At 47.1% G+C, this 10,458-nt stretch overlaps 1 non-coding gene across 1 annotated transcript; it reads right to left on the bottom strand.

The window, feature by feature from the left end:
- Positions 1-2,389: 2,389 nt before the first annotated feature.
- Positions 2,390-2,508, bottom strand: LOC145394322 (5S ribosomal RNA). Its single transcript, XR_013896395.1, has one exon. It is a non-coding gene; the product is annotated as a 5S ribosomal RNA (ribosomal RNA).
- Positions 2,509-10,458: the final 7,950 nt, after the last annotated feature.

Here is a 10,458-nt window from a genome sequence, read left to right as displayed (position 1 = left end):
CTCTACCGGAACACTTTGGGAGTGACCATAGATCATCTCTACCAGAGGTGCGCCGTCTGGAGTGTTTTTTCTAACTCCACCCGTAGCTGGCTCAACAATTCCACTCCGCGAAGGTAGTGTCCTTCTCCTACGGTGGTGGCGGCGTGGTGGCTGCATGACACAGGCGCACGGCCCGGGCTGACATATGTCGCTGTTGCCGGGAGTGGTGGTGACTGGTGGCGGCTACCCCGTGGGGTCCGTGTGGGGGTGTCAGCGCATCTTCGGGCATACTAAGCTGTGTTTGGCTTGCCCTGTCGTCGGGGGTACTATGGTATTCTTCGGGGGCACTGTTCTTCAAGCCACACATTTTAACAATTATATTTTCAATGATACCTATTTAAGATATGTACGAAAACAAAAGTAAAAATGAACTAGGGCTTTCTTTTAACCCCTTAACCGCGGGGCGTCACTTTCGTGACGCTTGGGAGCAAGGGATCATACCGCGGGGCATCGCTTTTGTGATTCTGTGTTATTTTGAATTCACCCGGGCTTCCAAGTGGGGGCTTGTATCATCTATCAGTACTGCCAATATCCAACACTAGTCAGCACTCCTAATCTCATCTGTACTCCCATCCATTGTTGACAATTTAGCCATTTCTCCCCGTTCTTGACTCCCCTCCCTACCCCCCCTCCATTACACTATCCTCTCGCCTGCCCGGCCATGCTACGCTAAGTAAATCTTCCCTGGAATTTTTCACTGATTTCATCCATTGAAATAAGCCCTATGCCCTATTCTTATACCAAATAATATATACAAGAAAGAAATAAGGTAAGCGAGAGTGCCATACACCTGGAATTGGCTAATTATCACCTGACAACACCTCACGTGCACTCGTTCGCTAATTTTCGCTGTTTTTTTTCCCCTTGAAATATGCCATATAATCTATTTTCGCAATAAATATACATATAAGGAGGGAAGGGAGAAGCCTAAGTGATATTTACATTCACCTGGAACTACCTAATTTATAATGTATTGTCTAGATTTCCTGCCAATCATTTCAGTGAAATACATAGCTGTTTCAAGAGCTACGTTGGTAGTACTGAATAACCCCTAAGTAGGCCTCAACCCGGGCCGGCCCTCCTTTATCAGTTCTCTCATCTTCCGAAGAGGAGGTACGGCTCATCCTCTTGCTGACTTCAGGGCCTTTTTTCACCCCCATGCAAAGGGCCCTGTGACCTTTACCCCCTACTAAACCTTGTGTGGAAAGAGGTAAAGGGCTGACAATTGATAAAAGAGTGACTACGATCTTTCTATTGAGTAAAACAGTGCAAGTGGAATTGTAAATAATGTGTAAATAATGTGTAAACAGCAAGTGAAAGTAACGAATGTAAATATACGTGAACAATGGAAAATAGTTTTATAAGTTACTTCAAGTGACAGTGCATAACACAGTGTAAATAAAATAGAAATGTAAATAACGTAAATAAAATAGAGAACGTAAATAGAAATGTAAATGAGTAGTATTATAAGAATACGAGTATATACCCTAGGAGTAATGAAAGTGAAAGTTTCACTATAGCATGTCTGAATACTATGAGTTATGAGAGTGAAGATGAAAGTGACATTCACTCTCAATGCCAGTATACAGGACGAGAAAGTGAATGCTACGTATTTTACTGAAAGAAATTGAATCCCTACAGTGACAATAAACTAATACTACTGAAGGAAACTTATGGATAAAGACTTTAGATATATATAAGTGTTATATAGTAATAGAAATATAAAGTGTGAGGGGTTTTATGAATAATAAATGACAGAGTACCAAGAGCGAACTAGCGCAAGTGCGGCGGTCAGACGCGCTCATAATTTTCATTGCTTTCACAGTGGTTTTTTATTTGGAGTATGGATCCCAAACTACTTGAAAATCATAGAGTAGTGTTTATAGTGTTAATATCTGGCTGTGCTAATCATATTACGGGTTGTCGGGAAGTGTAAAGTGGAGACTTCGTTACCCAACTTCAGAGGCCTCCACAAGTCCTACGGTAACTGACGAAGGCTCAACAAACATTCCAGGAGAAAGCTGAAGGTATGTGCCATAAGCATATATAATTTTAATATTCTAGGACTAATATCTGATTTTTGGCAAATATTTTTTGAGTCTGTCGGAGACCGAATAACCCCGCGGCACACGCAAAACATCGGTAAACATGCCCGCGGTGTAGGGGTTAAGGGCTGTTTATACAATAGCAATGTTTTTTTTTTTTTTTCATTACTTTAAACTGAAAGTAACATTTCATTCATTCATTGCCAGACGCCATGTATCCCAATCGGGGTGGCCAAGGGCTTAGAGTTAATTGTTTTACAGGGAGGGTCACTAATCGTCCACCAACCCCACTTGACACGTAGGGATGCCAACAGCATCTGGTGTTCCCAGGCGGTCACCCATCCAAGTACTAACCAGACCCAACGTTGCTTAACTTCGCTGATCGGACGGGAAGCGGTGTACTCAACGTGGTATTACTGTTACGAAATAATAACATAGTGAGAAGAATTAGTCTGAAAGAGACAGTGGGGGAGAGAGCGGGAGTTAGAGACGGGGATAGAGATGTGTGTGTGTGCGTGTGTGTTCTTACCTAATTGTTCTTACCTAATTGTATCTTTACAGGAATGAGTCAAGCTCGTACTGTCCCGTGTCTTAAACCATATTTATCGTACATATCCTTAAATTTGTGAATTGTTTTGGCACACACTATTTCATTCGGTAGTGCATTCCACTGATCAATTGCTCTGTTTGGGAAACTGAATTTCCTTACGTCTTCTTATGCAGTTTTTTGCAGTGTCCTCTTGCTGATGCTTCTCCATATGTTAAGTAATCATTTATGTCTATTTTCTCCTTCCCTGATATGCACTTATATAGCATTATCATGTCACCTCTTTTCCTTCGCTCCTGTCGTGTTGGTAGATTCAGTTTATTTAGTCTTTCTTCGTAGCTTAGGTCCCTTAAGCTTGGTATCCATCTTGTAGCGGCCCTTTGAACTTTTTCAATCTTGTCTATGTGCTTTTTGAGATGAGGACTCCAGACTACTGATGCATATTCCAGGGTTGGTCTAAAGAAATGATGTTTTTATCCTTCTTAGCATGTCTTCATTTATGTATGTGAATGCTATTCTCATATTGCAAGCAGTGTATACATGTTCCGTACCTTCTCGCTGATGTGGTCAGCCGGAGATAGTCTGTTATTGATGATCACACCTAGGTCTTTCTCTCTTTCTGATGTGTATAGGGTTTTATTTCCTAACTTATAATCCCAATCAGGTCTTTTTCCACTTTTACCAAACTTGATTACATGACACTTGTCCACATTGAATTCCATTTGCCATGTACTACTCCATTCATGAAGTTTATTTAATTCTTCTTGTAGCTCTTCACAAGAGTCTGTGTTAGTAATTCTCCTTTGTATTTTTGCATCATCTGCAAACATATTCAGATAGCTCTCATTTCCAGTGTTGCTGTTTATATCATTTATATACACTAAAAACATGATTGGTGCCAGCACTGAACCCTGTGGTATTCCACTAGTCACTTCTTTCCATGATGAGTAGTTTCCTCTTAGTACTGTCCTCATTTCTCTTTTTATGAGAAAGTCTTGCATCCAACAAAACAGTTTGCCTCGAATTCCTCCTTGATGGCACAGTTTCATAAAAGTCTTTGGTGTGGTACTGTGTCAAAAGCTTTCTTGAAATCTAAATAGATACTGTCCACCCATCCTTCCCTTTCCTGTATTGTGTTTGTTACTCTGTCATAGTAGCTCAACAGATTAGTAACACATGATTTTCCTTTTCTGAAACCAAACTGTCTTTCTGTTATCATACTGTGTTCTTTTAAATGATTTACCCAAGCTTTTCTTATAAGCTTTTCTAATACCTTGTTTACAACACTGGTCAGTGATACTGGTCGGTAGTTGAGTGGATTTTGTCTATTTCCTTTCTTGAATAGGGGACAATATTTGCTTTTTTCCAACTATCAGGTAGTTTCCCTTGACTCAAGGATTTCTTGAAAATTAAAAATAATGGTTTACTTAACTCCTTTGCACATTCTCGTAGTACCCAACATGAAATTTCATCAGGACCACTTGCTTTTCCTCTGTCTAATCTACTTAACTCCTCCTGTATTACTTTTTCTGCTATTTGTATATCTGGTAGTATGTGTGGACATGCATGTTCCACATAGTCCCTCTCAAAATTTTTTTCTTCTGTAAAAACTTATTGGAAATTCTTATTTAGTGCTTCACAAATATCTTTCTCTTGTGTATAAGTGATTCCCTCGTCCGTAATGGATTGTATTATATCTTTTACTTTGGTTTTGCTTCTGATATAGCTGTAAAACAGCTTTGGTTGATCACTACTTTTATTTATTATATCCTCCTCAAACTGTTTTTGGGCTTCCCTCCTTATTCTTGTATAATCGTTTCTTGCCTGTTTGTAATTATTATACGCCCTTTCACTATTATGTCTTCTGTATCTATTCCACAACAAATCTCTTCTTTCTTTTGATTTTTTACATTCTGTATTGAACCATTTCTGTATTTTCTTATCTGCTTCTTTGTGCTGTGGGATGTACTTCTGGACTCCTATTTCATAAAAAATTCACAGAATTTTTTATATACAGCATTTAAGTCTTGTCCTCTAAGCTCATTTTCCCAATCAACTTCTAAGAAATAGTTCTTTAGGCCTTGATAATTTCCCTTTTTATAGTTTAGGCCCTTTTTGTAACTGTCATTGCTGTTTACTATGTCATATGCTATCCTGAAGTTATAATTTAGTATTGCATGATCGCTTTTGCCGAGTGGAGGATGATATATTAAACTGTCAATATCATTTTCTTGCCTAGTAAATATTAGCTCTAGCACTGAAGGTACATCGTCTTCTTTTTCTGGTGGTTTCCCTCACGTGTGTGTGTGTGTGTGTGTGTGTGTGTGTGTGTGTGTGTGTGTGTGTGTGTAACTAGCAAATTCCTGTCTAATTATTGCACATTATTAATTACAATGCTAGGTGTTTTGCATCCGGCTTCCCGTCCCATGAACACCTAGCGTGCAGCGGGGCTCTCTTTGTAGACCGGAGCTTAGACAAATAGGAGAGAGGTACGACACAAAAACTCAGGGCAACAACCTTACACGTGTATTACTAAGTTGGACAGGGGAATGGGTAGATGTCACTGATACAAGTGCACTGGGCAATGACAAGCTCTTAGGTCTAGATATAGGTTATCAGTATCTCGCGGGATACTGCTCCGGTCACTGTGAATAGCACTTGAGACAGAGTGTTATTAATGATGGGAAGTTTGGGTTTTCTATATTCGTGGAGTTATTAATATTATTCCCTGCTGGTGAGTGTTTCATTGGCACTGGGTCTGATTATGGTCTTAGTATCAGGAGGTATTTTCCGATGGTAGCGTATTGATTCGACTCTCACTGGGTGGCCGTATTTGGGTTTACACTGACGTTGTGACTCACTCCTTCACTTGGGTATTGTTACTGACTTCTATTAGAGGGATAGTTCACTGTCCTGTATTTATATCACTAGGTCACAGACACTGTACACTGTAGTTGTTGTTCACTCCACTTGGGTATTATCACTGACTTCCATTAGAGGGTTAGTTCACTGTTCTGCCTTTATATCATTAGGTCACAAACACTGTACTATTACTGTCACTCCTGTCGGGTCTGGGCGTCGTGGCGGTCAGGTGCAAGGGCGAGGGGCATCACAGCTCCGCTACTGACGGTGCTGGGCACCACCAGGGGCCTCTATATCCAGAGGCCACGGGATCACATGCAGGGGCGTCCGTTCTCATCCGGGGCTGTGGATCTCTTGTTCAGGCTCCTGATGGAAGACAAAGATCTCTGACGTCGAGGGGTGGGGAGTTCCCGCCCGGGGGTCCTGGGGGAGGTCTGGGGTTCCCAAGGGCTGCGGTCCCTAGGGCTTGGTGGCGCCGACAAGAAGGGGCTGCGGCACCAGTCTGCGTCGGGTTCCGTCAGGTGGGTCTCCTCCAGATCCGGTTGTAGGGAGCAGAGGCTGGGGGAGACTAAGGGGCCTCTCCAGTACTCCTCTAGGCCCGAGACTCCCTCTGGGTCATGGGTCGGGGAACAGGAGTCAGCTTCAGACGGAGGAACGGCTACAGGCCGTCTCCTGCTGTAGGGCCCGGCTACTGGCTGTGGCTTCCTGGGGGCGCGGCTACAGGCCGTCGCCAAAGCCCGGCTACTGGCCATGGCCTGGGGGAGTGAGCAGCTGCCAGCAGACCCAAGGGCACCTTCGGAGCGGCTACAGGCCATCTCCTGACGAAGGCAGGAGTGGCTACAGACTGTCTCCTGGTTCCCCTCAGAGTGGCTACAGGCCGTCTCTTTCAGGAGGGTTGAGCAGCTACAGGCCGTCTCAGGGAGGACACCTCCGGAGCGACTATAGGCCATCTCCTGACAAAGGTGGGAGCAGCTACAGGTCGTCTCATTACCCTCAGAGCGGCAACAGGCTGTCTACTTCAGGAGGGGTTTGCATCAACAGGCCATCTCAAGGAAAGCACCTTCAGAGCGGCTACAGGCCGTCTCCTTCAGGAGGGATGAGTGGCTACAGGCCATGTCCTGATGAAGGCAGGAGCGGCTACAGGCCATCTCCTTCAGGAGGGGTGAGTGGCTACAGGCCGTTTCCTTATTACCCTCAGAGCGGCTACAGGCCATCTCCTTCAGGAGGGGTGAGCACCTACAGGCCATCTCAGGGAAGGCACCTTTGGAGCAGCTACAGGCCGTCTCCTGATGAAGGCAGGAGTGGCTACAGGCCGTCTCCTTCAGGAGGGTTGAGTGTCTACAGGCCATCTCAGGAAGGACACCTTCGGAGTGGCTACAGGCTGTCTCCTCATTACCCTCAGAGCAGCTACAGGCAGTCTCCTTAGCGAGAGGTGAGCGTCTACAGGCCATCTCAAAAGACACCTTCAGAGCGGCTACCGGCCGTCTCATGACAAAGGCAGGAGCGGCTACAGGCCGTCTCCTTATTGCCCTCAGAGCGGCTACAGGCTGTCTCCTTAGTGAGGGGTGAGCGGCTACAGGCCATCTCAGGGGTGCTGGCAGGAGCTGGATAGACAGCTCCACACCAAAGCTGGTTGGGGAAGGCTTGCCCGGAAGGTAGTCTAGTATTCCTGCTACGGTGGTGGCAGGTGAGTTCCGGGTCATAGGGGCACGCGGCCTGGGCGGACATATGCCGTTGTCGCTCCGAGTCCTGGCACGCTGTCGTTGCTCTTCTGTGGGCTCCTTATGGGGGTGTCTGGGCGCTTTCAGGGGCACTATACTGCATTTTACCACCATCTGCTGGGAAAAAGTCACGTCCCTGTGACTGGAGGTGGTAAACTTTGGTGTCGTAGGTGGTGTAGACTGGCTGTAGGTGTTGGAGGAGGGCATGCCAGGCTGTGGTGGCGGAGTTTTCATCTTGTTCCTCATCACAGGTGAAGAAGAGGGTGGATGAGGCGGTGGAGGAGTGGAGGAGGTGCACGAGGTGGTGTGGTCCTCGGACTCGCTGATTACGTCCAAGGGACGGTGCCCATACAGCTCGCAGTATCTTCATGGTGCTAGCTCTTGTCCGTGGTGTGGGGATGTGTTGAATGCTGGAGATGGACGGTGAGTGTGAGGTTTTTTGCTGCGGTAATGCGGCGCAGCATCTCTGGGGAGTGCAGGTGTCAGGGATTTGTGCTTGATGTATCATGAGTGTGAGATGATTTAGGGCAGGGATAGGGGTGTGATTTTGCGGCGAGGCGGGTGGGGTGGGAGAGTGGGTGGGAGAGGCGCCCGGAGTGTGTGATGGTTGTTTTGAGGATGGGTGTGGGTGGTGATGTGAGTGTGAGGGGTTGGCGTGTGTGTGAGGTGCGTGGGGCACATAAGGGCGGGTGCGGGGTGGTAGGGGTGTGGGCAGCACGGCGTGGGGGGCTGGGTGTGGGGTGAGTGGGTAGTGGTGTCGTGGGGCCATGAGTGGTGCAGGTGGGGGTGGGGGCATGTGCGGGCAATGGGCTGGGAGATGTGGGGGCGGTGGTGGTCGGCAGCTGGGGCGAGAGTGTGGGGGTGGGGGCGGGACATGTGGTACTGGGTGTGGGGGAGGGGGTGGCGGGTAGGGAAGAGGTGGGGGAGCGGCGGGGTGTTGGTGGTGTCGGTGGGTTGTCAGGCTACAGACCGTCTCCTGGTTCCCCTCAGAGTAACTACAGGCCATCTCCTTCAGGAGGGTTGAGCGGCTACAGGCCATCTCAGGGAGGATACCTCCAAAGCGGCTACAGGCCATTTCCTGATGAAGGCGGGAGCGGCTACAGGCCATCTCCTGGTTCCCCTCAGAGTAACTACAGGCCGTCTCCTTCAGGAGGGGTGAGCGGCTACAGGCCGTCTCCTTCAGGAGGGGTGAGCGGCTACAGGCCGTCTCCTGATGAAGGCGGGAGCTGCTACAGGTCGTCTCTTTCAGGAGAGTTGAGCGGCTACGGGCCATCTCCTTCAGGAGGGGTGAGCGGCTACAGGTCGTCTCAGGGAAGATACCTTTGGAGCGGCTACAGGCAGTCTCCTAACGAAGGTGGGAGTGGCTACAGGCTGTCTCCTTATTACCCTCAGAGCGGCTACAGGCCATCTCCTTCAGGAGGGGTGAGAGGCTACAGACCGTCTCAGGGAAGGCACTTTCAGAGCAGCTACAGGCCGTCTCAGGAAGGACACCTTCAGAGCGGCTACAGGCCGTCTCCTTAGTGAGGGGCGAGTGGCTACAGGCCGTCTCAAGGAAGACACCTTCAGAGCGGCTACAGGTCATCTCCTGACAAAGACGGGAGCGGCTACAGGCCATCTCCTTATTGCCCTCAGAGAGGCTACAGGTCATCTCCTTAGAGAGGGGTTAGCGTCTACAGGCTGTCTCAGGGGTACTGGCAGGAGCTGGATAGACAGCTCCACCCCGAAGCTGGTTGGGGAAGGTTCGCTCAGAAGGTAGTCTAGTATTCCTGCTATGGTGGCGGCGGGCGAGTTCCAGGTCATAGGGGCGTGCAGCCTGGGTGGACTTATGCCGTTGTCGCTCCGAGTACTGCTGTGCTGTCGTTGCTCCTCTGTGGGCTCTTTGTGGGGGTGTCTGGGTGCTTTCGGGGGCACTATACTGCATTTTACTAATAAATAATAATTAATAAACTGCTGATGTAATGTAGAACAAACATCATTAATTGACAGAATTGACGAAAGTATAATTTTTTATCATTAATAAATACAACCAAACCGTCGGCATATCTGTATGTACTCACCGACTCCTGACCTGTATTTGTCGCGTAAATAACGAGGAGCATGGCAACACGTGAGTACAGCCAAAAAGTAGCGGCGCTCTCAGTTCCGCTACTGGCTAAAAAAAGTAATGGCATTACCACCATCGCTATTAAAATAGTAGCAGCACTGTTCCCAGCTTAGGTGAGTGATAGTGGAAGTGCAGTGACAGTGAAACAGTGACATGGACATCGTGCAGTGTGTTAAAATACTAGAGGAAAATTAGGCCCAAATTCTACCAGTGATACAGTACCGGAAGTGTAAACCATCAGTGAAACAGAGACCTAAAACATTGGGCCATGTGTTAGAATACAAGAGGGAAACTGAGCCCAAATTCCATGAGTGCCACAAGACCGAGAGTGTAAACCAACGGTGAAACTGTGACAGAGCCAGAGAAGCCAAACAGTGATTGCAGGAACTTGAGTGAATGTGTAACTTGGCTCTAGTAATATAATACTTCCGCAACACAAGACCTATAGCCACGCTACCTATTCCAACTGTAATGCTAGGTGTTTTAGGGTCGGTCTCCCGTCCCTAGAGCACCTAATGATTAGCTGGGTTCTCTTTCTAGACCGAAGCTTAGACAAATAAGAGAGAGGCAGGACACAAAAACTCAAGTTAACACCTTACATGTGTATTACTAAATCTTGCACAGGAATGAGCAGATGTCACAAATACAAACGGGCTGGACAATTATAATCCCTCGGCTTCAGATATGGAATTGTAGTATCACGCAGGATACTGTACAGGACCAGATTGGTTAGGGGGAACAACATTTGAGCTAGACACTTATGTTGGTGAGGGGGTTTAGATTTCCTAGGCCAGTGGTGGTGGTGGTCTCGATTTCCCAGGGTAGCGTTAATATTTTACACTGGGCCTAAAGCGTGACCTTATCGAGACGTGCCGTCACTGTTGCATAAAATGTTCACTGTACCTTGGCCCGTAGATCACTTTTACATTACTATGTACCCGGGTGGAGCTGGCGGTACTGGAACTTCAACTCAGGGGCCTATGTATGATCTTCATTGTTTTACGGCAGCACTGTACACTATAATAGGCCCATCCTTCACTGTCGTACTATTCCACTATCTTTTCCATCACTTTCTTTTATGCTTTAACCACCAGCCCACTTTACTCTGTCACTCCTACACTATCTGTATGCTGTGTGTGT

This window comes from Coenobita brevimanus, chromosome 26 (genome assembly GCF_032717465.1).
Source record: "Coenobita brevimanus isolate Jiangsu-jjx chromosome 26, ASM3271746v2, whole genome shotgun sequence".
Taxonomy (NCBI): Eukaryota; Metazoa; Arthropoda; class Malacostraca; order Decapoda; family Coenobitidae; genus Coenobita; species Coenobita brevimanus.
The sequence above is the reverse complement of the archived record's forward strand: the minus strand, read 5'-3'. Positions and strand labels throughout refer to the sequence as shown.